The sequence below is a fragment of the Columba livia genome, chromosome 2 (assembly GCF_036013475.1).
Source record: "Columba livia isolate bColLiv1 breed racing homer chromosome 2, bColLiv1.pat.W.v2, whole genome shotgun sequence".
Lineage (NCBI taxonomy): Eukaryota > Metazoa > Chordata > Aves > Columbiformes > Columbidae > Columba > Columba livia.
Window position 1 is genome coordinate 178,747 of NC_088603.1, and position 27,106 is coordinate 205,852.

A 27,106-nucleotide genomic window follows, 5' to 3' on the forward strand; every position below is an offset into this window, starting at 1 on the left:
GCTCCAGAACTTGTTGGACCCTTGGTCTCTTTCTCTACCTTGTGTTTGCAGCACTGGGTATGTGAGTTCAGCCACGTCATTACAACTCACGTGAGCGACCAGAGCCATCAGTAAATACAGTCTTGTCGCTTACTGGTCGTTGCTGACAGCAGCGTTTGCTGCACAACGGTAAATTACCAGTTTCAGCCCACACTTTATGTTGAGGGTAATAAACTGATATGTTCCCTGCGTATGTTGCCAATGCAATCTGGAAATTCACATCCTCAGTTAATTACCATTGCGAATTCTCCTTTGTTGTAGGAATAAATATACCTTCAGGTCTATCCCATACACAGCATATAAACATTCTCTGCCTTTACTTATCGGTTTTGCATACATTTCTTTTATTATCCAAACTGTTTTCATTGGTGTGTGAGCTAGAAAAACCCATATGGCCACAGTCACCTTTCTCCCTCCTTGAGCTCTCCTGACCTGCGGTTCCACCACCGGTGTCTTCTTCCCTGATCCCTCCTGGCCGGCAGGTGCGCTCCAACCCTCTGTATCCATCACTCTGCCTCCTTCCTCGCTTTTCCTTTGCACGCTGCTCCACCTGAAGAGAAACACACGGAGGACTGAGCTACAGCAGCAGGGACAGATTATGATAGACAAAAGATGTGTTACTGGCAGCAACTTTGGTGGGAACACAAAATACATCGCTTATGTAATGTCTAACCTAGCTAATCAGCAAATGCTTGAGCGAGCTTCATAGCGAGTATAAACGCAAACCTGAGTTTGTAATTAATGTCTCTCACGGCACCTTACCGTGAGTCCACGCCCGACTCGCTACACTCTTCCTCGCAGGCTCACCGTCTTCCTCTGCTTCCTTTTTCCTTCGCACGCTGCTCCACCTGAAGAGAAACACACGAAGGACTGAGCTACAGCAGCCCATGGGCACTACAGTCAGACAGGGGACAAGTCTGGGGGCTGACACCCCCCCACACCCCACAGCGCGCCCACCTTGCCTTGGCACCAGCCCCTCGCACACGCCTTAGAGATGTCACAGCTCAGTACAAATGCCCACGGCCCTCACCTGCTCTTTGGTACTTGCTGGACCCCAATGTCACTGGTTAGAGATGTCACAGCTCAGTACAAATGCCCACGGTCCTCACCTGCTCTTTGGTACTTGCTGGACCCCAATGTCACGGGTCAGAGATGTCACAGCTCAGTACAAATGCCCACGGCCCTCACCTGCTCTTTGGTACTTGCTGGACCCCAATGTCACGGGTTAGAGATGTCACAGCTCAGTACAAATGCCCACAGTCCTCACCTGCTCTTTGGTACTTGCTGGACCCCAATGTCACAGGTTAGAGATGTCACAGCTCAGTACAAATGCCCACGGTCCTCACCTGCTCTTTGGTACTTGCTGGACCCCAATGTCACGGGTCAGAGATGTCACAGCTCAGTACAAATGCCCACGGTCCTCGCCTGCTCTTTGGTACTTGCTGGACCCCAATGTCCCGGGTCAGAGATGTCACAGCTCAGTACAAATGCCCACGGTCCTCACCTGCTCTTTGTTCCTTGCGGAGGTCACGTCGCTGTGCCCCAGGGCACTGGCCTGCACGGCCCTGCCCGGCAGCGGGAGCCTCTGGAGCTGCCGGCCGGTTCTCCAGCTTTAGGGTCACCCGCAGCAGCCCGCTCTCCTCAGCTCTGCACACCCAGCCAGTTGCGCCGCCCAGGCAAGGTCAGCTTCACCCTCTGCCCTACACCTCACCTGCAAACAGCCAACTCTTCAGCTGACAACCGCCCAAAACCCACCCACAAACCCTCCAAATCTCAGCCTTTCGCTTTCAGCTGCTGCCTCTGGTGCATCTCACAGACAAGCTCCAAAATCCCCTCATCCTGCAATAACACTCCAGCACTGATCGCCTGCGGGAACAACCGCCACAATACCATGCAAACACCAACCAGTTCTGGCACGGAAATATCGCTTTCTCCTCCAGATTCCACCTACACCAACTGCTGACAAACACACGCTGTCCTCACCAAAGCCAAACGCTGCAACAACCAGCGACAACTCAAATCCGCGTGTGCGGCGCAAAACCGCAGGTGTGAGCTGACGCAGAGCTGGGCTTGACAGCTGCAGAGTGTGCACCCTGTGGCTCCACGTGGCCAGTCACTGCCATTCCGCCTTCCCCCTGGAGAAGCGCATGAGCACAGGCTGCTTCAAGGCACCATGCGAACGGTTTGGATCTCCGGGTCTCTGAGGGCGAGAGCGATAAATGTGATCTGTGTGTGGCGCAGGAGCTTCCCGTCCACTTGCTCCTCCATTCAGTCAGGTGCTGCAAGAGAGGGACAGAGATTCAGGGCAAGACTGACAACCCTGGCATCCCTGTGCCAGCCACGGGTCACCCACACCTGCAGACATCCCGGGAGGCCCCATAACATTTACGCTCCCCTATCCCCCCCCCTCGAAGCCTGGACATCCCCAGAACCACAGAGCAAGTATTCTGGAGGAGGCACCCAAAGCGTCCGTGTTCTCCTCCAGGCAGATGCTAGCGCAAGATTGCAAATCATCTCACAGCACCAGGAAGGTAAAAAATAACGTCTCGAAACGGAAAAGGAACAGGTATTGTTTCTCTTCATCACCTCCCTCAGTGCCACGTTATCGAGGTCTCCCGCAACGTTCCACAGGAAACTTGAAGCTTGGAATTCCCAGTATTCTGAACCTGGGCAAGAAAGGAAGAAAAGCCTGAGACTGAGCATAACCGCTCTCTGGCTTCTCTCCTTAAGCCAGTTCGCAACCCACCTCACTGCTCTGTTGTCCAGACCACACCTCCTCAACTGAGCTGTGAGGATGCTGTGGAGACTGTGTCAAAGGCTTTACTGAAGTCAAGGTAGACCAGTCCACCGCTCTGCCATCGTCCATCCACCCTGTCACATTCTCATAAAAGTCAATGAGGTTGGTCAAGCACGACTTACCCTTGGTAAAGCCATGCTGACTGCCCGTAATAACCCTCTTATCCTTGAGATGCCTTGAGATGGCACCAAGGAGAAGCTGTTCCATTACTTTCCCAGGGACAGAGGTGAGGCTGACCGGTCTCTAATTACCCGGGTCCTCCTTCTTGCCCTTTTTGAAGACTGCAGTGACATTTGCTTTCCTCCAATCCTCGGGCACCTCCCCCGTTTCCCAAGACTTGGCAAAGATGACGGAGAGCGGTCCAGCAGTGACTTCAGCCGGCTCCCTCAGCACCCGCGTGTGCATCCCATCCGGACCCGTGGATTTATGGATGTCCAGACTATTTAATTGCTCCCTAACCCAGTCCTCATCGACTAAAGCAAACTCCTCCACTGACCTGGCTTCATCCGGGGTCTCAGGGGTACAGGGCTCCCCAGGACGGCCTCCGGCAGAGTAGACAGAGACAAAGAAGGCATTCAGGAATTCTGCCTCCTCTGTATCTTCTGCCACCAGGGCACCCACCCCGTTCATCAGTGGGCCTACATTGCCTCTGGTGTTAGTTTTATCTGCTATGTATTTGAAAAAGTTCTTTTTGCTTTCCTTGACCCCTCTCGCCAGCTGTAATTCTAGGGGGCCTTGGCTATCCTAGCTGCCTTCCTGCATCCTCTAACAGCAGCCTTATATTCCTCCCAAGTGGCCAGCCCCTGCCTCCATGACCTGCAAACTCTCCTCTTCTGCTTGAGCATACCCAACAGGTCCCTGTTCAACCACGCAGGCCTCCTGGCTCCCTTCCTTGACTCCCTTCGTGTGGGGATGCTCTGATCCTGAGCGTGGAAGAAGCAATCTCTGAATGCAACCCAGCTATCTCGGGCCCCTTTTCCTTCAAGCAGTCTTGCCCGTGGGATTTCCCCCAGCAATTGCTTGAAAAGGCCAAAGTTGGCCCTGCTAAAGTCCAGGGCTGCAATTCTACTTGCTGTTCTGTTCCTGCCACCCAAGATGCTGAACTCCACCTTCTCGTGGTCACTGCAGCCCAGGCAGCCCTCAACCTTTCCTGCTTCGACCAGACCCTCCTTGCTAGCGAGGATGAGATCCAGCAGTGCACCTCTCCCAGTCGGCTCCTCCACCACCTGCATGAGGCGGTTCTCACCGATGCACGGCAGGAACCTCCTGGACTGTGGCTGGCTGGCTGAACGGTCCTTCCAGCAAACACCAGGGAACTTAAAATCCCCCACAACAACCAGGGCCTGTGACCGTGAGGCCGCTCTCAGCTGCCCATAGAAGGCCTCATCAACTTCCTCAGCCTGATCTGGTGGCCTGTAACAGACGCCCACAGCAGTGTCACCCCTGCCAGCCTGCCCCTTGATCCTGACCCATACACTCTCAACTCGCTCCTCATCCGCTCCTGGGCAGAATTTAGTACACTGTAGCTGCTCTCTCACATAGAGAGCAACTCCACCACCACGCCTGGCTGGCCTGTCTTTACTTCATTTGATGAGGTTAGTTGTAATCATTTAGTTTCTCGCTGACAACACGTCTCTTAATTATTAGTTAAATACAAACTAAGCTCTCAGCTCCTAAACAACGTGTTACTTAACCTTCCGTCTCCCTCTTGTCGTGCAGAAGGAGCTAAAAGGTGAAAAACGTCCCCTCACCGCGCAGGCGGTCAGAAAGCATTTCCCTCACGTCAACCGGTTCCTGAGGGCCGCATCTTGTAGAACTTCACCGCAGCGTACGCTGACTCGGCAGCTTCTCTTCAAAAGCGGGAAGAGAAAACAGGGACAGGCGTCTGGAAAAACAAGGCAGAGAACAGAGCAGCTGGGAACACCGTGTCATTCGCACGTGCACGTCCCACAAGCCCCCGAGCGTGGGGGGGCTCCCCGAGGAAAACAAAGCGGGGGCAGCGCCCCAAACAGCCGCAGCCCCGGCCCGCAGGCCGGCAGCCGCCCCCCGGCACGGCAACGCTTCCGGCCGACCCGAGAAGGGAGCCGTTCGTGCCGGCCGGTATCGACACCCCCCTTTTCCAGGCAGCTCGGAGAACTCCCTTTGCCAGCGTCGTCCTGGTACGTTTCCCTCGTCCGGCTGCTCTTGTCTGTACCCCGTGTGCACTATCAAGACGGTTTTCTAGGCACGTTTCCCATTGCCTCGTTCGCACAGAGCTTCTAAATTCGCTCTTACCTGTTCGTCCGATCTCGACAGAGCGCGTCAGCTCCTCGCGCCGCGAGGCGCCGCTGCTCTCCCGTCGCCGGTGACGGCTCCTTTGGACCCTAATTCTGATCGGGCTATTAATCTCCTATTAATTGCTTATCCTCTTTGTTACAGTTTCCTGACGTTGGCTGGAGGACACGGCCACCTGGGCTCAGAGACGCGGCTTCCGTACCGGTCTCTGTCCTTTCGGCGGCTGGTTTGACAGCGGCGCCTGCCAATTTATGGCCAGTTTCCTGAGCAGCGTTTCCCTTTTGAGGCCCGTTGCAACGCGTGACGGCAACTCTCCTAGCAACAGCACAGCTTCCAGCAACCGGAGCATCACGTTTAATCTGCCTCCCTTGTGCCGTTAATACACTTTATTCTTTTCAAACGGCTTCAAGGGCCCGCACCCTTCAAGAAACCTGCTTAGAATCAGTGCAGCCACTAATCTTCTTCTCTTTGCGTAACTCTACAGCTCACGCGAGAGCAATTGCTTCAGCTTTCTGGGCAGAAGTCCCTGGAGGTAAAGCTTTAGCTTCCCTTACCTGCTGGGCGGTCGGCACCGCACGCCCGGCTTCACGTACCCCTCGCTTTACGCAAAGCTGCTCCCACCGCTGACCCGGGAGGCTTCGGCATCCTCCAGCGGCCGGTCCCTTCAATCCGCTTCTGCTGTTGCCGAGCGACCGTGGGCCACCGACTGCCGGACGGATCCCCTGAGGAAAGAAGCCGCGCCGACAACGTTAGCAGGAGCAATATTTACGTCATTAAACGTTTAAGGAGGCCCCGAGGGAGGGATGTCGTTTGCACACCAATGGGGACCTGACCCCCGTCGGGGGGGGACGGACACCGGCACGCACAGACCCGACCGCGAACCCTCGCGGCTCGATCGGCGTCTCTGCCCCCCCACCTTGCCGGGCGCTGCAGTACCCGAGTTTCGCCACAGGGCGGCAGCACCGAGGCGCGCCGCGGCACCGCGTTGGGGCGGCCGGGTGCAGTACCGCGCTTTGCCCACAGGACGGCGCCACTGAGACCCGCCGCGGCAGCCCCGGGCGAGCGGTCGTGCCGCGGTTCGCGGGAATCCCGCCAAAAAAAACCCAAAAAACAAACGCGACCAAACAAAAAAGCGCACAGAGAGCGCCGCGGCGCGAGAGCCGCGCCCGCAGGACACGGAACCCGCCGGGGCTCGCCCCGAGCTCCCGCCGGAGCGGCGCCCCGCTCGCCACGCCACCCAGCCCGCCCGCAACCGCGCCTTAGCTCTGCTTGTAACCGTCCCCGCGACCGACGGGGGCTGCGCCGCTCCCGGAGGGGCTGCCGCACCGGGCACGGGCGCTGCGCCGGAGGGAGACGCGGCTCCGGACCGCACGCCTCCCAGCAGCTTCGCCAGCGCGGCCGTAAGGGCTGGGGGGGGGGGGAACCGGAACCGAACGCCTCCGCGCCGCGCCGCGCCGGCCCCTCCCGCTCCCCCCGTTCCAACGGCACGGTCACCCTCGCCGCTGCCGCACTCACCTGCCGCCTCTTTCGCCGCTCCGTTCCCCTCGCGCTCCCCCGCCGTCCCGCCGGGCTCCGCGGGCACCGACAGCCGCCGCGCCCCGAAGACGCCCGCGGCGGGAGGTCCCCGGCTGTCGCCTCCTTCCCCTCCGCCCTCCTGCCGCCTCCGGGGAACCTCACGAAGGGCGGCCCTGAGCCGCCCGCCTCCCGATGCCCGGGCGCCGGCCGCAGCGAGCGCTCCGCAGCCGCCCCGACCCCCGTTCCCGTTCGCTCCCGGTCTCCCCCCCCCGGCCCCGGCCCCGAGACACCGCGGACCTATCAGCGCTCGCGGTTTGGGCATGCGCACTAGGGAGACTGCAGCACCCGCCCCTTGCCGCATCCCGGTTGGCTCCCCGGGACACGTCAATCATCTCCCTCTCCGCCTATCAGCGCTCGCAACTGGGGCATGCGCAGTAGGGACACCGCAACGCCCGCCTCTTCCGCACCATCATTGGCTGCGGGCGGCACGCAGTACCCAGCCCTCGACGCCCGCCCCTCCGGCAATCTGATAGGCAGACAGCATGAATTTGCCTGTCAGCTAAAGCTTCATATTAGCTGCCTTTTCCTGGAGAACCAGACACATACATGTTTTGATAAACACTGCAATGGAATGCTTACTTGTTGATAAGGACAGATTCACATCTTGCAAGAGGAGCAACAAGAAACAGGTGACCAACAAACTGACCAACCGTGTATAACATCCCCTTCACATGAATACTTCATATAGAAGTGGCAGATCATGAGGATCTTGTCCTCTTTGTCCCTTTTCGTCCCTTCTACTTATGGTGACATTAGGAGAGGACCTTGCTAGTCGTCCCTGCAAACTGAGGCCTACTGAGAGACTGAATCCAGCTCCGGTTGGCTGCAGAGTCCAGTCCAGGACTTCAGGTGCCGGCTCTGCAGTTGCTGAGACTTTCAGGATTGGTTTTGTATTATTTTCTCTACTCTTAATATAGCATTAGTAAAACATTGCCAGTTTTTCCAACTCTCTTCTCTGTGTCCTTCTTTCCCTCCGGATCGCCTGTCCTGAGTGGGAAGCGGGGAGAGGGAGGGGCAAAAGGGGGAAGTGGGGGGGAGACGGGGTTAACAATACATCTGCGACATGGCGGCTGCGGGCACCCCGGGGCGGGGCACGAAGCTGCTGCGTCCCCCCAGTTCTGGATCCCCTGACCCAGAGCAAAGCGCAAAGCGCTCCCCTCCTCCGGCTGCCGACAGCCAGCCCGGCTTCTTGCACAGCCCCCTGGTTCCCCCTCACCCCGTCCCCCCAGTTAGTCCCAGGGGTGTTTCAATCACCCCTCTCGCCGCCTATCAGCGATCGCGGCTGGGGCATGCGCAGTAGGGAGACCGCAGCTCCCGCCCCTTGCCGCATCCCGGTTGGCTCCCCGGGACACGTCAATCACCCCTCTCGCCGCCTATCAGCGATCGCGGCTGGGGCATGCGCAGTAGGGAGACCGCAGCTCCCGCCCCTTGCCGCATCCCGGTTGGCTCCCCGGGACACGTCAATCACCCCTCTCGCCGCCTATCAGCGATCGCGGCTGGGGCATGCGCAGTAGGGACGCCGCAACGCCCGCCCCTTCGGCAACATCATTGGCTGCGGGCGGCACGCCAGTCAGCATCTCTCCGCCTATCAGCGCTCGCTCTTTGGGGCATGCGCAGTACCCAGCCCTCGACGCCCGCCCCCCCGGCAATCTGATTGGCAGACAGAAAGGCAACTGACGTGCCTAGGCAGCCAACCAGCGCTCCGCTCCTCCAGCCCTCCAGCCCTCCCGCGCCATCTGATTGGCCCGCTCTGCATCCTCACCCGCCGGCTCGCCGCCCTGCCGGGACCGCCCCCCCCCCCCCCCCCGCCCTCCGGCCGCGCGGCTTGCCGCCGCCGCGCGTTTAAAAGGCGACAACGAACCGCGCTCCTCTGCTTCACGCGGAAAAGGGGGGCGGCTGGTCACCCGCAGCAGGAAAAAGCCTTCGGTCTTGCGTTGCCCTTCGCCCTTACCATTGCACGGCCGTGCGCTCCTCAACGTAAAGCAGCCGCCTGACAGACGCACGCTCAGAACTTGACTAGGCTGGCTGGGGTTTCTGTCGGTCTTACGCACACGGACTTGCACTTCTCTGAGGAAACACGTTCTTTTTTAAGCACAGCCTCCCCTCGGGGAAAAAAACGTGCCCGCTCCGAGCTCCCCAACACCAGGGAGCCGCGGGGAAACCAGTGAAAGCCAAGACCCACAGCGGCAACGTCAAGTGCCATTTGGCTTCAGTTCCGATCACGCGCTTAAAAGCCTCTCTCGGTCCTACCGGTGACTGCTCCTGTTCTGGAAGGACAAACTGTCTTACCTGAACATCCTAAACTGAAGGCTCCACGGAACAGAACGGGGACTGAGCCACAGGACAACATGCCGTCCACTTACGCTAAGGGGGGAAAAAAAACCCTAGAATTCAAACCCAAATTTAAAACTGCACGTGTCTTTTCCAAGCAGAAGGAGCCTGTGATTCCACAAAAAAAGAAGGGCAAAGAGCAGGTCAGCTTACCAGAGAAAGACAGGGACAGGGAGCAAGACAAGGAGACACAGAGAGAGGGAGAGAGAGGCAAAAGGGACGGAGAGGCCAAAATGAGCGCTCCACAGCCTCCCCTCCCTCGCCCCGACCCCCCGTTTCCCCGTTAACTCCCGCTACCCGCCCCGGGACCCCACGGACGCGTTTGCCAGGGAGGCAGCTGTTCAAACGGGATTGAGACGGCGCGCTCTGATTGGCTGCTTTCCACCCCGCCGCGCCGTCCTCCTATTGGATGCTCCTTCCCGCGCTCCGCCCCCAGGTGCCCGCCTCAGCGTCGGACCTGACTGAGGACTGCGCAAGTTGGGCATGCGCAGTACGGAGACCGCAACGCCCGCCCCCCCGGCAACCTCATTGGCTGCCTACGCACATCAATTGCCATTCTCCCCGCCTATCGGCGCTCCGCCCCTCCAGCCCTCCCGAGCGATCTGATTGGCCCGCTCTGCATCCTCACCCGCCTCGTCTGTCTTCTTCAAGCAAGTTCTGTTTCAAGCACAGCCTCTCCTTGGGGGAAAAAAAATGCCCGCTCCGAGCTCCCCAACACCAGGCAGCCGCGGGGAAACCACTGAAAGCCAAGACCCACGGCGGCAACGCCGAGTGCCATTTGGCTCCAATTCCGATCACGCGCCTAAAAGCCTCTCTCGGCCCTACCCACGACTGCTCCTTCTCTGGAAGGACAAGCTGAACGTCCTAAACCGAAGGAACGCAACTCCACTGGCAGCCAATTTGCCTCTTCTCCGGCTTCCCCGCGGAATATCTTGTAGCGCCCTCCAACTCGCAAACGTTCTTCCCCAGTCCACGGCCCCAGAGACGCGGCATCTCCCGAGCGGCGAGCGGAATCGACCGCGCGGGATTTTCTTCACGGCGCGGAGAAGGCCACGCTGGCTAAAAAGCAGGCCAGAGCACCCGAACCCGTCTGCCGCCCCCGGCCTGCGGCCCAGAGACCGGGAGCGCCCTGCCCGAGGGGCCGCGCGCCCCGCGGCTCCGGCCGGCAGGTCTCTCTCCCCTCCGCCCCCCGGCACCGAGGAGGCGCTGCCGCCGCCTCGCCCGCGCCCCCCGGCAGCGGGGCCGCCCCGGGAGGGCCGGGGGACCCCGCCTCGCCGCCGCCCCCGGGAAGGGCGCGGACGGGCGCTCCCCGCGCTCACCTCCCCAGGGAAGGCGCGGCCAACGGCCGCTCCAGCTCCGAGCGGCTCCCGCTCGTTGCCGCCGCAGGTCACTTCGGCTCCGCCGGACGCGGCCCCCGGGCAGCGCGCGCGCCCCCTCCGTCTGCCGCAGCTCTGGCTCGTCGAGGCCCCCCGCCTCCGCGGCTCCCGCTCCCGACGAGCTCTGTGCAGCAGCCTGGGCTTCCCGCGAGGTCACAGACCCACCGCTGCCAAAAGAACGAGGACTGGGATTAACCCTCCTAAGGAGCCATCGAGGGAGGGGTGTCGTTTGCACACCAATGGGGACCTCACCCCCGTCGGGGGGACGGACACCGGCACGCACAGACCCGACCGCGAACCCCCGCGGCTCGATCGGCGTCTCTGCGCCCCCCCTTGCCGTGCGCTGCAGTACCCGGGTTTCGCCACAGGGCGGCAGCACCGAGGCGCGCCGCGGCACCGCGTTGGGGCGGCCGGGTGCAGCACCGCGCTTTGCCCGCAGCCTTTCCTTCCTTGTCCAATTTATACAACGGCCTCGGCTCCTCAGATTTCGCCAGGGCTGCTCTCCTCGCATTCCCACCAGGTGGTTCCCCAATCCCTTTCCCGCGAGCTAAAATACCGCCCAACGGGCTCTTGTGCAGAGCACCGCTACCGCGCCGTCCTCCCGTTACGCGTCACGCAGGACGACACGGCTCACCTTGTAACAGAGACAAGCAAGAACTACGAACGCTTCTAGCGGCACTCCACAGGCAATACTATAACCTGCCCACGACGTACCGCCCTCACAAGTTGTGCTCCAAGTTTATCCCCCCCTCTCCAAAACAAAACAATTCCGGCACGCGGCTCAAGTCCGTCTAACGCTCAGCGCCGCGATCGGGACGCTCGGCCACACGGGCGGCTTCACGGCGCTCGCGCCCCTTGCACGCTAAAGCCACCGCAGCTTCCGCTGTAGGTTTTGGCGTTCGAGTGCACAGTCAGAGCCGAGGCCTATCCGAGAATCAAACCGAACTGCGGTACGCCTCACCGCTACGTACGGGGCCGGCTCTACACCGCGACGGAGCGCCGGAACAACCGACACCAAAAGCTGGCCGCACGAGCAACCCCACAGCAACCGGTTCCTGAGGGCCGCATCTTGTAGAACTTCACCGCAGCGTACGCTAACTCGGCAGCTTCTCTTCAAAAGCGGGAAGAGAAAACAGGGACAGGCGTCTGAAAAAACAAGGCAGAGAACAGAGCAGCTGGGAACACCGTGTCATTCGCACGTGCACGTCCCACAAGCCCCCGAACGTGGGGGGGCTCCCCGAGGAAAACAAAGCGGGGGCAGCGCCCCAAACAGCCGCAGCCCCGGCCCGCAGGCCGGCAGCCGCCCCCCGGCACGGCAACGCTTCCGGCCGACCCGAGAAGGGAGCCGTTCGTGCCGGCCGGTATCGACACCCCCCTTTTCCAGGCAGCTCGGAGAACTCCCTTTGCCAGCGTTGTCCTGGTACGTTTCCCTCGTCCGGCTGCTCTTGTCTGTACCCCGCGTGCACCATCAAGATGGTTTTCTAGGCACGTTTCCCATTGCCTCGTTCGCACAGAGCTTCTAAATTCGCTCTTACCTGTTCGTCCGATCTCGACAGAGCGCTTCAGCTCCTCGCGCCGCGAGGCGCCGCTGCTCTCCCGTCGCCGGTGACGGCTCCTTTGGACCCTAATTCTGATCGGGCTGTAAATCTCCTATTAATTGCTTATCCTCTTTGTTACAGTTCCCTGACGTTGGCTGGAGGACACGGCCACCTGGGCTCAGAGACGCGGCTTCCGTACCGGTCTCTCTCCTTTCGGTGGCTGGTTTGACAGCGGCGCCTGCCAATTTATGGCCAGTTTCCTGAGCAGCGTTTCCCTTCTGAGGCCCGTTGCAACGCGTGACGGCAACTCTCCTAGCAACAGCACAGCTTCCAGCAACCGGAGCATCACGTTTAATCTGCCTCCCTTGTGCCGTTAATACACTTTATTCTTTTCAAACGGCTTCAAGGGCCCGCACCCTTCAAGAAACCTGCTTAGAATCAGTGCAGCTACTAATCTTCTTCTCTTTGCGTAACTCTACAGCTCACGCGAGAGCAATTGCTTCAGCTTGCTGGGCAGAAGTCCCTGGAGGTAAAGCTATAGCTTCCCTTACCTGCTGGGCGGTCGGCACCGCACGCCCAGCTTCACGTGCCCCTCGCTTTACGCAAAGCTGCTCCCATCGCTGACCCGGGAGGCTTCGGCATCCTCCAGCGGCCGGTCCCTTCAATCCGCTTCTGCTGTTGCCGAGCGACCGCGGGCCACCGACTGCCGGACGGATCCCCTGAGGAAAGAAGCCGCGCCGACAACGTTAGCAGGAGCAATATTTACGTCATTAAACGTTTAAGGAGGCCCCGAGGGAGGGATGTCGTTTTCACACAAATGGGGACCTGACCCCCGTCGGGGGGGGACGGACACCGGCACGCACAGACCCGACCGCGAACCCCCGCGGCTCGATCGGCGTCTCTGCCCCCCCCCTTGCCGTGCGCTGCAGTACCCGAGTTTCGCCACAGGGCGGCAGCACCGAGGCGCGCCGCGGCACCGCGTTGGGGCGGCCGGGTGCAGCACCGCGCTTTGCCCACAGGACGGCGCCACTGAGACCCGCCGCGGCAGCCCCGGGCGAGCGGTCGTGCCGCGTTTCGCGGGAATCCCGCCAAAAAACACCCAAAAAACAAACGCGACCAAACAAAAAAGCGCACAGAGAGAGCCGCGGCGCGAAAGCCGCGCCCGCAGGACACGGAACCCGCCGGGGCTCGCCCCGAGCTCCCGCCGAAGCGGCGCCCCGCCACCCAGCCCGCCCGCAACCGCGCCTTAGCTCTGCTTGTAACCGTCCCCGCGACCGACGGGGGCTGCGCCGCTCCCGGAGGGGCTGCCGCACCGGGCACGGGCGCTGCGCCGGAGGGAGACGCGGCTCCGGACCGCACGCCTCCCAGCAGCTTCGCCAGCGCGGCCGTAAGGGCGGGGGGGGGGGAACCGGAACCGAACGCCTCCGCGCCGCGCCGCGCCGGCCCCTCCCGCTCCCCCCGTTCCAACGGCACGGTCACCCTCGCCGCTGCCGCACTCACCTGCCGCCTCTTTCGCCGCTCCGTTCCCCTCGCGCTCCCCCGCCGTCCCGCCGGGCTCCGCGGGCACCGACAGCCGCCGCGCCCCGGAGACGCCCGCGGCGGGAGGTCCCCGGCTGTCCCCTCCTTCCCCCCCGCCCTTCTGCCGCCTCCGAGAAACCTCACGAAGGGCGGCCCTGAGCCGCCCGCCTCCCGATGCCCGGGCGCCGGCCGCAGCGAGCGCTCCGCAGCCGCCCCGACCCCCGTTCCCGTTCGCTCCCGGTCTCCCCCCACGGCGCGGCACCGAGACACCGCGGACCTATCAGCGCTCGCGGTTTGGGCATGCGCAGTAGGGAGACCGCAGCACCCGCCCCTTGCCGCATCCCGGTTGGCTCCCCGGGACACGTCAATCACCCCTCTCGCCGCCTATCAGCGCTCGCGGTTTGGGCATGCGCACTAGGGAGACCGCAGCTCCCGCCCCTTGCCGCATCCCGGTTGGCTCCGCGGGACACGTCAATCACCTCTCTCGCCGCCTATCAGCGATCGCGGCTGGGGCATGCGCAGTAGGGACGCCGCAACGCCCGCCCCTTCGGCAACATCATTGGCTGCGGGCGGCACGCCAATCAGCATCTCTCCGCCTATCAGCGCTCGCTCTTTGGGGCATGCGCAGTACCCAGCCCTCGACGCCCGCCCCCCCGGCAATCTGATTGGCAGACAGAAAGGCAACTGACGTGCCCAGGCAGCCAACCAGCGCTCCGCTCCTCCAGCCCTCCAGCCCTCCCGCGCCATCTGATTGGCCCGCTCTGCATCCTCACCCGCCGGCTCGCCGCCCTGCCGGGACCGCCCCCCCCCCCCCCCCCTCGCGCCCTCCGGCCGCGCGGCTTGCCGCCGCCGCCGCCGCCGCGTTTAAAAGGCGACAACGAACCGCGCTCCTCTGCTTCACGCGGAAAAGGGGGGCGGCCGGTAACCTACCCATAAATTCATTGTGAACAGACAGAGCCCGAAGGAGCTCCGTCCGGCAGGTTTCTCTCCCCTGTGCTCGGGGCCGAGGAGACGCCGCCGCCTCCTGCTGCCGCCTCGCCCGTTCCCCTCGCAGCGGGGCTGCCCCCGGAGAGCCGGGGCCTCTTTGTCTCCCGGCGGTTCGTCCGTCCGCCTCCGCCCCTTTCTGACCGGCACGACCCCGCCCGCAGCGGCAGCGCCCCCTCGTCCCCCGGCACGGGCACAGCGCGCCGCTCCCCAGCTGCAGTACCGGGCTGTGGCCACCAGGCGGCAGCACCGGGCGCGGTCACGCAGCGCCCCCCGGGCCCCGCAGCGCGGGCCTTTTCTTGGCCCGGGGGCAGCCGGAGCTCCCTGAACGCGCTTTCCCGGAGCCGCGCACACGGCAGACACACTGATAACAGATAAAACCCCGACATTTATAAAGTATTGTTTTTCCTCAAGATGTCTTCTGGCCTAGTAAAATATATTGCCTGTCCCTGTGCCCGTGTCTTGTCTGCAGCAACAACTCGGCTCTGGGCAGTTACAGGGGCAGTCCCAGCCCTCACCCACGGTCAGGAACGGTTCTCAAACGATCCTGCGCCACGATGCCCAGAGCCAGGACACCCGCGCGGTGGGGCGGGAGCACACGGCCGGGGGCACGTCCCGGCTCGGGGCTGTTTCCGCAGCCGCTGCGAGCTGCTCCGTGAGCTGGAACCAACCTCCCGCTGCCCGGCCCGGCCCTTTGTCCCCGGCTTTCCCAGGCAGCCCAGCGGGTCGGGTCACACAAACTGTGCTCTGCGGGCACCACCCAGCCGGGTCACCTGTGTCTGCGGCTGTGGAGACACCCCGCGGGCTCCCTGGGAAACGGACCGCACAGCACAGCACAGGCGGGTTCCTGGTGCTGTGCCCGTGGTGGTTCATCCCTGTGGCCGTGGGTGTCAGGCCTTGATACGACAGACACAAAACCTGGGGAGGGACGTGACCACAGTAAAACGCTTAAAGATAACGAGCTAGCAGACTTGATTTAATCTTTATTTAAAAATACACATGGCTGCTGTCTTTTCTCCAGTTCAGCTAGGACGGGCTTCAATATCTCTATTAATTCTAATTACAATATGTGACAAAAATTAAGGGGGGAAAGCTTTATTTTTACAATGGTAAATACAGTTTAAATCGCAATTTGGGAAACAGATAAAGGGGTGTAGCAAGTGAGGCACAGACACTCTTTGAGATGCGAAGAGACATTTAATACAAACTCAGGTTTGCATTTGAAACATCACGAACCTCTGTCCCTCATGTACCAATCCCGTATCAACCCCTGTCCCTGTTTATCAATCCCTTTGTCCCTGATGTACCAATCCCGTATCAATCCCTGTCCCTGATGTACCGATCCCGTATCAGTCCCTGTCCCTGATGTACCGATCCCGTATCAATCCCCCTGTCCCTGATGTCCCAATCCCGTATCAATCCCTGTCCCTGATGTCCCAATCCCGTATCAATCCCTGTCCCTGATGTACCGATCCCGTATCAATCCCTGTCCCTGATGTACCAATCCCGTATCAATCCCTGTCCCTGATGTACCGATCCCGTATCAATCCCTGTCCCTGATGTACCAATCCCGTATCAATCCCCCTGTCCCTGATGTCCCAATCCCGTATCAATCCCTGTCCCTGATGTACCAATCCCGTATCAATCCCTGTCCCTGATGTACCGATCCCGTATCAATCCCCCTGTCCCTGATGTACCAATCCCGTATCAATCCCTGTCCCTGATGTACCGATCCCGTATCAATCCCTGTCCCTGATGTCCCAATCCCGTATCAATCCCTGTCCCTGATGTACCGATCCCGTATCAATCCCCCTGTCCCTGATGTACCAATCCCGTATCAATCCCTGTCCCTGATGTACCAATCCCGTATCAATCCCTGTCCCTGATGTCCCAATCCCGTATCAATCCCTGTCCCTGATGTACCGATCCCGTATCAATCCCTCTGTCCCTGATGTACCGATCCCTTATCAATCCCTGTCCCTGATGTACCGATCCCTTATCAATCCCTGTCCCTGATGTACCGATCCCGTATCAATCCCTGTCCCTGATGTACCGATCCCGTATCAATCCCTGTCCCTGATGTACCAATCCCGTATCAATCCCTGTCCCTGATGTACCAATCCCGTATCAATCCCTGTCCCTGATGTCCCAATCCCGTATCAATCCCTGTCCCTGATGTACCGATCCCTTATCAATCCCTGTCCCTGATGTACTGATCCCTTATCAATCCCTGTCCCTGATGTACCGATCCCGTATCAATCCCTGTCCCTGATGTACCGATCCCGTATCAATCCCTGTCCCTGATGTACCGATCCCGTATCAATCCCTGTCCCTGATGTACCGATCCCGTATCAATCCCTGTCCCTGATGTACCAATCCCGTATCAATCCCTCTGTCCCTGATGGTTCACGTCCCACACAGTCCTTGCTGCTTGTGTTGTTCCACCAGCGCTTGTTCTCACGCTGTGACTCTTGCAGTTTCTCACAACTGATGTCACAACCCGGCCACATCTCCCCTTGTTCAACAACTGCAGCCACAGCAGCGTGTAACTGCACAGCCACTGCACCACTAAAGCTTTTGTCAACCATTCGTTGTGCACAAGAGAAGACACACGGCACACAATCAGTAAGTACCAGACTCCACACACAAACATTCTAAGCAGCGGGTTAAAGGGCCGTGTTTTGCAGTTTTTGTGGCACCCATAACTGTTACAGAATCGCTACTTAATATTCCCTGCACAGTGTTTAACACAGAATAATGAGCTCCCAGTCAACTAAGAATTCTGTTTCTCTGTTCTCCAGGTCAGGACCTATATTAATATATTTCTGAGCTGTCGGTTTAAGACGGTGTAAAAACTCAGTGGGAGACTCCTCACGATCCTGTTTAATCTCAGAAGGTTTTGGCGTATTTACAGCTTTAGGCACAGCGCGTCTAATCCCGTATGAAATGCACCGTCCATAGCAATGCAGCCTGTCCCCGATGTAAGGACATCAGGATGCCACCCTGGACCGACCGCGGGACAGTTCTGATCCCGTGTGCTCTGTGTACTCTACACCAATAGCTGCTCTTCAACAAACCTTTTACTGGTTTCAACTTCTGATTATCCTTTTTCAAAACAAATGGAGCTGACGGGGATAAATACAATGCATATGTAACATTATGTATTGTGTAATACACATTATGTAATAAGCAATATGTGATTTAAAATATACATCTTATTATATATTACATGTAGTGCGGTACTATACTACACATCTCAAAGTATACCCACCTAGACCTGTGCAGCATGTTAACATTATTTACAGTGGCCACCATTAATTACAATATTCAATCAGATTCCCCTGGTTGCTGTTCCCCAGCGAGTCAAACGATCCTTTTCCAGTGTCACAAAATACAACCGGGGGGAATTTCTTCCAAATCCCTCCTGTTGATTGTACCACCACCTGTTTCACAATCACAGTAACAGACAATTGGAGAACCGTAAGTACTGGACTATAAAATCACCCAAGACACAAGTAACAACAACAACAGATCACTGAAGACACAATCCTACAATCGCTAAGGCAAAAACAGCAAAATCACTAAAGGTACCTTTACCAAATTACTGTTCCCTCGTGTTTTCTTTTATTTATAGTTTTCTCATTTTCCTCTTTAATTTTTTATTTCTTTTGAAGTTCCCCGGTTTACCCAAACGCGCAGACGCGAACGCGCAGACCCCACGCGCCGTGTCGCCCACGTCTCGCGCAGGCAGCGTGCCAGCCCAACCAGACAGTGAAAGCGCCTCATCTCACTGATGGGGCTTCACCCGCGTCCGAGCTGGTCCCAGGATCCGTGGTCCCTTCCGGGAACTCCCCGGTGCTGGCACAAGGTCCCAGAGACCCTGGGGACCACGGCAGGTCAGGCAGATCATCCCATCCTTGTCGCCAGAACATGATACCGGAAAGTCGGCAAACAGACTCGCTCTCACTGTTTTGAAAGTGTTAAACAGCAGGCACTTCTATTACAGCGCGCTGGGCACTCGGGGGATCGCTCCTCTAATCCAGCGTGCGTTCCGCTTTCCTCTGGTTTTACATATCGTGGAACTCCTCAAACAGTGAACATGTCAACCAACGTCACAGACGTCTCGTGCCCTTTCACCAGCGTGCAGCAGCAACGAGAAATCCGGAATGAGCGCGTACAGAAACACGTACGTATTTACCCCATTCAGAACAACGCGTCACCCCAGCTGGCCGTACTTCACTGGCAGCAATCCCTCCTGCATTCACACCCTCTGTGCACGGCACGGGTGCCGACTGCTGGCAGTCAGGGCAGGACATAAGAACGCTCCTGGCCTGATCCACTGTCATTTGAAATTGTCGTTTTAACGCCTTTGCACTCTGGTGAAAGGATTCATGTGATCATTTAGCTTGCTGCAAGGCTTCAGGCACAGTGAGCAGCACAGCTTGTGCATCGGCCCTCCTATTGCCTTCCGCAAGAGGTCCTGGAAGGGCCGTGCGAGAGCGGGTGTGCATTGCATAAAAACCATGATGTCTGTGATTTATTAGAAACCATAGCATTCTCAATTCAGCCATCAAAAGAGGATTGTCCTCTTCCTTAAGAAAAGAACCTTCCAGGCGGTTAAGTACGCCAGCTGCATAATACGAGCCAGTTCCAACATTCAAAGGTTTGTCACAGAACACCTCACAGCGATCCCAACAGCTGTCAGCTCCAGAACTTGTTGGACCCTTGGTCTCTTTCTCTACCTTGTGTTTGCAGCACTGGGTATGTGAGTTCAGCCACGTCATTACAACTCACGTGAGCGACCAGAGCCATCAGTAAATACAGTCTTGTCGCTTACTGGTCGTTGCTGACAGCAGCGTTTGCTGCACAACGGTAAATTACCAGTTTCAGCCCACACTTTATGTTGAGGGTAATAAACTGATATGTTCCCTGCGTATGTTGCCAATGCAATCTGGAAATTCACATCCTCAGTTAATTACCATTGCGAATTCTCCTTTGTTGTAGGAATAAATATACCTTCAGGTCTATCCCATACACAGCATATAAACATTCTCTGCCTTTACTTATCGGTTTTGCATACATTTCTTTTATTATCCAAACTGTTTTCATTGGTGTGTGAGCTAGAAAAACCCATATGGCCACAGTCACCTTTCTCCCTCCTTGAGCTCTCCTGACCTGCGGTTCCACCACCGGTGTCTTCTTCCCTGATCCCTCCTGGCCGGCAGGTGCGCTCCAACCCTCTGTATCCATCACTCTGCCTCCTTCCTCGCTTTTCCTTTGCACGCTGCTCCACCTGAAGAGAAACACACGGAGGACTGAGCTACAGCAGCAGGGACAGATTATGATAGACAAAAGATGTGTTACTGGCAGCAACTTTGGTGGGAACACAAAATACATCGCTTATGTAATGTCTAACCTAGCTAATCAGCAAATGCTTGAGCGAGCTTCATAGCGAGTATAAACGCAAACCTGAGTTTGTAATTAATGTCTCTCACGGCACCTTACCGTGAGTCCACGCCCGACTCGCTACACTCTTCCTCGCAGGCTCACCGTCTTCCTCTGCTTCCTTTTTCCTTCGCACGCTGCTCCACCTGAAGAGAAACACACGAAGGACTGAGCTACAGCAGCCCATGGGCACTACAGTCAGACAGGGGACAAGTCTGGGGGCTGACACCCCCCCACACCCCACAGCGCGCCCACCTTGCCTTGGCACCAGCCCCTCGCACACGCCTTAGAGATGTCACAGCTCAGTACAAATGCCCACGGCCCTCACCTGCTCTTTGGTACTTGCTGGACCCCAATGTCACTGGTTAGAGATGTCACAGCTCAGTACAAATGCCCACGGTCCTCACCTGCTCTTTGGTACTTGCTGGACCCCAATGTCACGGGTCAGAGATGTCACAGCTCAGTACAAATGCCCACGGCCCTCACCTGCTCTTTGGTACTTGCTGGACCCCAATGTCACGGGTTAGAGATGTCACAGCTCAGTACAAATGCCCACAGTCCTCACCTGCTCTTTGGTACTTGCTGGACCCCAATGTCACAGGTTAGAGATGTCACAGCTCAGTACAAATGCCCACGGTCCTCACCTGCTCTTTGGTACTTGCTGGACCCCAATGTCACGGGTCAGAGATGTCACAGCTCAGTACAAATGCCCACGGTCCTCGCCTGCTCTTTGGTACTTGCTGGACCCCAATGTCCCGGGTCAGAGATGTCACAGCTCAGTACAAATGCCCACGGTCCTCACCTGCTCTTTGTTCCTTGCGGAGGTCACGTCGCTGTGCCCCAGGGCACTGGCCTGCACGGCCCTGCCCGGCAGCGGGAGCCTCTGGAGCTGCCGGCCGGTTCTCCAGCTTTAGGGTCACCCGCAGCAGCCCGCTCTCCTCAGCTCTGCACACCCAGCCAGTTGCGCCGCCCAGGCAAGGTCAGCTTCACCCTCTGCCCTACACCTCACCTGCAAACAGCCAACTCTTCAGCTGACAACCGCCCAAAACCCACCCACAAACCCTCCAAATCTCAGCCTTTCGCTTTCAGCTGCTGCCTCTGGTGCATCTCACAGACAAGCTCCAAAATCCCCTCATCCTGCAATAACACTCCAGCACTGATCGCCTGCGGGAACAACCGCCACAATACCATGCAAACACCAACCAGTTCTGGCACGGAAATATCGCTTTCTCCTCCAGATTCCACCTACACCAACTGCTGACAAACACACGCTGTCCTCACCAAAGCCAAACGCTGCAACAACCAGCGACAACTCAAATCCGCGTGTGCGGCGCAAAACCGCAGGTGTGAGCTGACGCAGAGCTGGGCTTGACAGCTGCAGAGTGTGCACCCTGTGGCTCCACGTGGCCAGTCACTGCCATTCCGCCTTCCCCCTGGAGAAGCGCATGAGCACAGGCTGCTTCAAGGCACCATGCGAACGGTTTGGATCTCCGGGTCTCTGAGGGCGAGAGCGATAAATGTGATCTGTGTGTGGCGCAGGAGCTTCCCGTCCACTTGCTCCTCCATTCAGTCAGGTGCTGCAAGAGAGGGACAGAGATTCAGGGCAAGACTGACAACCCTGGCATCCCTGTGCCAGCCACGGGTCACCCACACCTGCAGACATCCCGGGAGGCCCCATAACATTTACGCTCCCCTATCCCCCCCCCTCGAAGCCTGGACATCCCCAGAACCACAGAGCAAGTATTCTGGAGGAGGCACCCAAAGCGTCCGTGTTCTCCTCCAGGCAGATGCTAGCGCAAGATTGCAAATCATCTCACAGCACCAGGAAGGTAAAAAATAACGTCTCGAAACGGAAAAGGAACAGGTATTGTTTCTCTTCATCACCTCCCTCAGTGCCACGTTATCGAGGTCTCCCGCAACGTTCCACAGGAAACTTGAAGCTTGGAATTCCCAGTATTCTGAACCTGGGCAAGAAAGGAAGAAAAGCCTGAGACTGAGCATAACCGCTCTCTGGCTTCTCTCCTTAAGCCAGTTCGCAACCCACCTCACTGCTCTGTTGTCCAGACCACACCTCCTCAACTGAGCTGTGAGGATGCTGTGGAGACTGTGTCAAAGGCTTTACTGAAGTCAAGGTAGACCAGTCCACCGCTCTGCCATCGTCCATCCACCCTGTCACATTCTCATAAAAGTCAATGAGGTTGGTCAAGCACGACTTACCCTTGGTAAAGCCATGCTGACTGCCCGTAATAACCCTCTTATCCTTGAGATGCCTTGAGATGGCACCAAGGAGAAGCTGTTCCATTACTTTCCCAGGGACAGAGGTGAGGCTGACCGGTCTCTAATTACCCGGGTCCTCCTTCTTGCCCTTTTTGAAGACTGCAGTGACATTTGCTTTCCTCCAATCCTCGGGCACCTCCCCCGTTTCCCAAGACTTGGCAAAGATGACGGAGAGCGGTCCAGCAGTGACTTCAGCCGGCTCCCTCAGCACCCGCGTGTGCATCCCATCCGGACCCGTGGATTTATGGATGTCCAGACTATTTAATTGCTCCCTAACCCAGTCCTCATCGACTAAAGCAAACTCCTCCACTGACCTGGCTTCATCCGGGGTCTCAGGGGTACAGGGCTCCCCAGGACGGCCTCCGGCAGAGTAGACAGAGACAAAGAAGGCATTCAGGAATTCTGCCTCCTCTGTATCTTCTGCCACCAGGGCACCCACCCCGTTCATCAGTGGGCCTACATTGCCTCTGGTGTTAGTTTTATCTGCTATGTATTTGAAAAAGTTCTTTTTGCTTTCCTTGACCCCTCTCGCCAGCTGTAATTCTAGGGGGCCTTGGCTATCCTAGCTGCCTTCCTGCATCCTCTAACAGCAGCCTTATATTCCTCCCAAGTGGCCAGCCCCTGCCTCCATGACCTGCAAACTCTCCTCTTCTGCTTGAGCATACCCAACAGGTCCCTGTTCAACCACGCAGGCCTCCTGGCTCCCTTCCTTGACTCCCTTCGTGTGGGGATGCTCTGATCCTGAGGTGGAAGAAGCAATCTCTGAATGCAACCCAGCTATCTCGGGCCCCTTTTCCTTCAAGCAGTCTTGCCCGTGGGATTTCCCCCAGCAATTGCTTGAAAAGGCCAAAGTTGGCCCTGCTAAAGTCCAGGGCTGCAATTCTACTTGCTGTTCTGTTCCTGCCACCCAAGATGCTGAACTCCACCTTCTCGTGGTCACTGCAGCCCAGGCAGCCCTCAACCTTTCCTGCTTCGACCAGACCCTCCTTGCTAGCGAGGATGAGATCCAGCAGTGCACCTCTCCCAGTCGGCTCCTCCACCACCTGCATGAGGCGGTTCTCACCGATGCACGGCAGGAACCTCCTGGACTGTGGCTGGCTGGCTGAACGGTCCTTCCAGCAAACACCAGGGAACTTAAAATCCCCCACAACAACCAGGGCCTGTGACCGTGAGGCCGCTCTCAGCTGCCCATAGAAGGCCTCATCAACTTCCTCAGCCTGATCTGGTGGCCTGTAACAGACGCCCACAGCAGTGTCACCCCTGCCAGCCTGCCCCTTGATCCTGACCCATACACTCTCAACTCGCTCCTCATCCGCTCCTGGGCAGAATTTAGTACACTGTAGCTGCTCTCTCACATAGAGAGCAACTCCACCACCACGCCTGGCTGGCCTGTCTTTACTTCATTTGATGAGGTTAGTTGTAATCATTTAGTTTCTCGCTGACAACACGTCTCTTAATTATTAGTTAAATACAAACTAAGCTCTCAGCTCCTAAACAACGTGTTACTTAACCTTCCGTCTCCCTCTTGTCGTGCAGAAGGAGCTAAAAGGTGAAAAACGTCCCCTCACCGCGCAGGCGGTCAGAAAGCATTTCCCTCACGTCAACCGGTTCCTGAGGGCCGCATCTTGTAGAACTTCACCGCAGCGTACGCTGACTCGGCAGCTTCTCTTCAAAAGCGGGAAGAGAAAACAGGGACAGGCGTCTGGAAAAACAAGGCAGAGAACAGAGCAGCTGGGAACACCGTGTCATTCGCACGTGCACGTCCCACAAGCCCCCGAGCGTGGGGGGGCTCCCCGAGGAAAACAAAGCGGGGGCAGCGCCCCAAACAGCCGCAGCCCCGGCCCGCAGGCCGGCAGCCGCCCCCCGGCACGGCAACGCTTCCGGCCGACCCGAGAAGGGAGCCGTTCGTGCCGGCCGGTATCGACACCCCCCTTTTCCAGGCAGCTCGGAGAACTCCCTTTGCCAGCGTCGTCCTGGTACGTTTCCCTCGTCCGGCTGCTCTTGTCTGTACCCCGTGTGCACTATCAAGACGGTTTTCTAGGCACGTTTCCCATTGCCTCGTTCGCACAGAGCTTCTAAATTCGCTCTTACCTGTTCGTCCGATCTCGACAGAGCGCGTCAGCTCCTCGCGCCGCGAGGCGCCGCTGCTCTCCCGTCGCCGGTGACGGCTCCTTTGGACCCTAATTCTGATCGGGCTATTAATCTCCTATTAATTGCTTATCCTCTTTGTTACAGTTTCCTGACGTTGGCTGGAGGACACGGCCACCTGGGCTCAGAGACGCGGCTTCCGTACCGGTCTCTGTCCTTTCGGCGGCTGGTTTGACAGCGGCGCCTGCCAATTTATGGCCAGTTTCCTGAGCAGCGTTTCCCTTTTGAGGCCCGTTGCAACGCGTGACGGCAACTCTCCTAGCAACAGCACAGCTTCCAGCAACCGGAGCATCACGTTTAATCTGCCTCCCTTGTGCCGTTAATACACTTTATTCTTTTCAAACGGCTTCAAGGGCCCGCACCCTTCAAGAAACCTGCTTAGAATCAGTGCAGCCACTAATCTTCTTCTCTTTGCGTAACTCTACAGCTCACGCGAGAGCAATTGCTTCAGCTTTCTGGGCAGAAGTCCCTGGAGGTAAAGCTTTAGCTTCCCTTACCTGCTGGGCGGTCGGCACCGCACGCCCGGCTTCACGTACCCCTCGCTTTACGCAAAGCTGCTCCCACCGCTGACCCGGGAGGCTTCGGCATCCTCCAGCGGCCGGTCCCTTCAATCCGCTTCTGCTGTTGCCGAGCGACCGCGGGCCACCGACTGCCGGACGGATCCCCTGAGGAAAGAAGCCGCGCCGACAACGTTAGCAGGAGCAATATTTACGTCATTAAACGTTTAAGGAGGCCCCGAGGGAGGGATGTCGTTTTCACACCAATGGGGACCTGACCCCCGTCGGGGGGGACGGACACCGGCACGCGCAGACCCGACCGCGAACCCCCGCGGCTCGATCGGCGTCTCTGCCCCCCCCCTTGCCGTGCGCTGCAGTACCCGAGTTTCGCCACAGGGCGGCAGCACCGAGGCGCGCCGCGGCACCGCGTTGGGGCGGCCGGGTGCAGTACCGCGCTTTGCCCACAGGACGGCGCCACTGAGACCCGCCGCGGCAGCCCCGGGCGAGCGGTCGTGCCGCGGTTCGCGGGAATCCCGCCAAAAAAAACCCAAAAAACAAACGCGACCAAACAAAAAAGCGCACAGAGAGAGCCGCGGCGCGAGAGCCGCGCCCGCAGGACACGGAACCCGCCGGGGCTCGCCCCGAGCTCCCGCCGGAGCGGCGCCCCGCTCGCCACGCCACCCAGCCCGCCCGCAACCGCGCCTTAGCTCTGCTTGTAACCGTCCCCGCGACCGACGGGGGCTGCGCCGCTCCCGGAGGGGCTGCCGCACCGGGCACGGGCGCTGCGCCGGAGGGAGACGCGGCTCCGGACCGCACGCCTCCCAGCAGCTTCGCCAGCGCGGCCGTAAGGGCGGGGGGGGGGGGAACCGGAACCGAACGCCTCCGCGCCGGCCCCTCCCCCTCCCCCCGTTCCAACGGCACGGTCACCCTCGCCGCTGCCGCACTCACCTGCCGCCTCTTTCCCCGCTCCGTTCCCCTCGCGCTCCCCCGCCGTCCCGCCGGGCTCCGCGGGCACCGACAGCCGCCGCGCCCCGGAGACGCCCGCGGCGGGAGGTCCCCGGCTGTCCCCTCCTTCCCCTCCGCCCTCCTGCCGCCTCCGGGAAACCTCACGAAGGGCGGCCCTGAGCCGCCCGCCTCCCGATGCCCGGGCGCCGGCCGCAGCGAGCGCTCCGCAGCCGCCCCGACCCCCGTTCCCGTTCGCTCCCGGTCTCCCCCCACGGCGCGGCACCGAGACACCGCGGACCTATCAGCGCTCGCGGTTTGGGCATGCGCACTAGGGAGACCGCAGCACCCGCCCCTTGCCGCATCCCGGTTGGCTCCCCGGGACACGTCAATCACCTCTCTCGTCGCCTATCAGCGATCGCGGCTGGGGCATGCGCAGTAGGGAGACCGCAGCACCCGCCCCTTGCCGCATCCCGGTTGGCTCCCCGGGACACGTCAATCACCTCTCTCGCCGCCTATCAGCGATCGCGGCTGGGGCATGCGCAGTAGGGACGCCGCAACGCCCGCCCCTTCGGCAACATCATTGGCTGCGAGCGGCAGGCCAATCAGCATCTCTCCGCCTATCAGCACTCGCTCTTTGGGGCATGCGCAGTACCCAGCCCTCGACGCCCGCCCCCCCGGCAATCTGATTGGCAGACAGAAAGGCAACTGACGTGCCCAGGCAGCCAACCAGCGCTCCGCTCCTCCAGCCCTCCAGCCCTCCCGCGCCAACTGATTGGCCCGCTCTGCATCCTACCCGCCGGCTCGCCGCCCTGCCGGGACCGCCCCCCCCCCCCCCCCCCGCGCCCTCCGGCCGCGCGGCTTGCCGCCGCCGCCGCCGCGTTTAAAAGGCGACAACGAACCGCGCTCCTCTGCTTCACGCGGAAAAGGGGGGCGGCCGGTCACCTACCCATAAATTCATTGTGAACAGACAGAGCCCGAAGGAGCTCCGGCCGGCAGGTTTCTCTCCCCTGTGCTCGGGGCCGAGGAGACGCCGCCGCCTCCTGCTGCCGCCTCGCCCGTTCTTTTCGCAGCGGGGCTGCCCCGGGAGAGCCGGGGCCTCTTTGTCTCCCGGCGGTTCGTCCGTCCGCCTCCGCCCCTTTCTGACCGGCACGACCCCGCCCGCAGCGGCAGCGCCCCCTCGTCCCCCGGCACGGGCACAGCGCGCCGCTCCCCAGCTGCAGTACCGGGCTGTGGCCACCAGGCGGCAGCACCGGGCGCGGTCACGCAGCGCCCCCCGGGCCCCGCAGCGCGGGCCTTTTCTTGGCCCGGGGGCAGCCGGAGCTCCCTGAACGCGCTTTCCCGGAGCCGCGCACACGGCAGACA

At 59.4% G+C, this 27,106-nt stretch overlaps 1 long non-coding RNA gene across 17 annotated transcripts; it reads right to left on the reverse strand.

The window, feature by feature from the left end:
* Positions 1–15,395: 15,395 nt before the first annotated feature.
* LOC135578778 (uncharacterized) lies at positions 15,396–26,886 on the reverse strand. Of its 17 annotated transcripts, none has more exons than XR_010470845.1 (7): positions 26,691–26,886; positions 24,839–24,967; positions 21,762–23,856; positions 21,159–21,454; positions 20,680–20,886; positions 19,938–20,023; positions 15,396–19,725 (listed from the first exon to the last, which is right to left on the reverse strand). It is a non-coding gene; the product is annotated as an uncharacterized LOC135578778 (long non-coding RNA). The 17 variants fall into 17 exon arrangements; XR_010470844.1 differs by having other exon boundaries at positions 24,800–24,967; XR_010470851.1 differs by having other exon boundaries at positions 21,762–21,841; positions 23,723–24,967.
* Positions 26,887–27,106: the final 220 nt, after the last annotated feature.